Below are 2,320 nucleotides of genomic sequence, written 5' to 3'. Positions count from 1 at the left end.
ATGACAAAACTGTACAACAAACAAACGATCATATAATACAAAACAAAAGAGGAATGGTAATAAGGGATAAATTGAACCAATACTAGTAATATCCCGATATGGAATGTTTGGATTTTTTTTGGCTTTTGATTTGCACTAAGGTTTAGTCTCGCACATGGATATACATGTTATCTCATCCATGTGTCATCATAGATACCAGGATAGATATTTTTATTTGCACCAGACTGGGGTTCCGTCTACAAAATCAACACAGACTCTCGAATGCATTTTTGGGAAATATTATACACCAAAACAATATGAAAAGGTAGACAATGACAAAGTGGAACTACGATGTAATAGTTTGATATCAATTATTTATTTCATTCAGATATAAGATATGCTGAGAACATTAACCAATGGAAACCATATGCATTCTCAACAGCTCCATTGTGAAGGCGTATTGTCAGGTGTTCCCCCTTCTTCAAGTCCATCACAGTTTTCAAAGAACCTTGTGAATATCCAGTACCAAACACTCAAACATTTGACTGATCATTCCTCCATAAGTGACAGTATAGATGCTTTCCTGAGTCAGACATCATAGAACTTGACACCAAATATAAACCATTAATTGGTACTGTGAATATACCTGTTGAGGGATCATAAATGTCTCCGGTGTTTTTGTCAAATTTAATAATTTCCTTTGCTGCAAGAGTTTTTTTTTATATTAGTGAGTGATGCAGTAAATTCAGGTCGAGTTGTCCTTGTTACCCCTATAGAAATTAAAGATAAAACAGTATAAATTTCCATGAACAAGAAATCATCCATAACATTTATAGAAAAGGCGAAGTTTCAATTTTTTCTGAATCGACGCAATAAAATATAAAAATAGTACGGTTTGAAAATCATAGGCAAACTATTCATAAAAAGTTATAGTTTCATAAACCTTAAATAACTTTAAATTAAACGTACCTTCAATTTCAGTGTTTTGCTTTCGAGATTTACATAACAGGTCCAGCAGGTCTTCAGATAAACCATTATCTGCAACACAAATAATTCTCATAAAATGTAACAAATACTACGCATTATTTTAAAAAAAATGAAAAAAAGGATTGACAAAAATACGGATAACATGTTTGGATTAACCTGTTATTCAGTTTGATAAATGAATTAAAAAGACGTAAAAATTTAATCTGAAAGAAAGATTTGTTCGAGAAACATATTATACACAGCAATTATTAAACTGATGGATAACATGAAAGCTCAAAACAAACGAATTATCTTTTTATAACTGAAAATAAGTATATATAATTAGTGACCTATCACTACGTCTTGATGACTCTTCCTTGAAGTGGCTGACAAAGACTTTTATCGCTGCAGCCACGGAGTAAAATGACATGTTTTATTGAGCCCCATACAGTGTTCAGAATGATAACATGTTTCTGCAAGCAAATAAAATATAAATATTTCTTTCAATATTGGTGTATCATAATTGCAATAGAACTACAGTTTCTACTATACTGCAAGACAGACGTTTTTATCAATTATGTTTACTTTTCTTGCAAGCTGATAATATTTGTCCCAATAGCATGACAATTATCATAAGAAGTATACTGACTGCAGATTTCATCCTTGACAAGACTGTGCTGGAAACTCTATGGAAAATACCTGTTACCGATTAGAGGCAGCAGGCTGATGTTATATAACTGAATTCCTTGTTGAACTATTTGACAAACGATTTAAATGTAATTTGAAACTTTGACATTTGAAATACATGCAAATGAAATCAATATGCATGTTTAATATATAATAGATTTTACATTTAAAGAAACAAACAAAAACGTCAAAATTTGAAAAGAGGTGGGTTTCTTTCATTCGTCTTATCTTCACACATAATTGTAAAATTTAAACGCATCTTCTTAGGCTTTGTAGTTGTATATAAGGCTAAGCCGTAATTTGAAATATTCATACGAAAGCTGATTTTTTTCTAAGCGTTAATTTTACAATATACCAAATATCATGTTTATTTTCTAAAACCTATTATTTTAATCAGTTGGTTAGCTTTTCAATTTTACAAATCTGACTGCTCGAAATTTAATTGTCAAACACATTTCATCTAGTATCTACTCTATATTTCTTTCACGTTTTTTTGTTATTGTGTTCTTTTTACAGCTATTGCACAGCTTCGAACTAGTGCCACTATAAAGAAAAAGTGTAATATGATTTCCTTAATGAGACCGAACGACATAGACATTAACAACCAAAGATAACCGTACTGCCTTCAACAAGAACCAAAGACCATACTGCATAGAAAGCTATACAAATTAAAAACGATTCAAACGAG

The 2,320-nt window shown here is 31.0% G+C and overlaps 1 pseudogene; it reads right to left on the bottom strand.

Moving 5' to 3' along the window:
* Positions 1 to 335: 335 nt before the first annotated feature.
* On the bottom strand, positions 336 to 1,634 carry LOC143084366 (complement C1q-like protein 3; annotated as a pseudogene).
* Between the last annotated feature and the right edge of the window lie 686 nt (positions 1,635 to 2,320).

The sequence above is a fragment of the Mytilus galloprovincialis genome, chromosome 7 (assembly GCF_965363235.1).
Source record: "Mytilus galloprovincialis chromosome 7, xbMytGall1.hap1.1, whole genome shotgun sequence".
NCBI classification, from domain to species: Eukaryota; Metazoa; Mollusca; class Bivalvia; order Mytilida; family Mytilidae; genus Mytilus; species Mytilus galloprovincialis.
The sequence above is the reverse complement of the archived record's forward strand: the minus strand, read 5'-3'. Positions and strand labels throughout refer to the sequence as shown.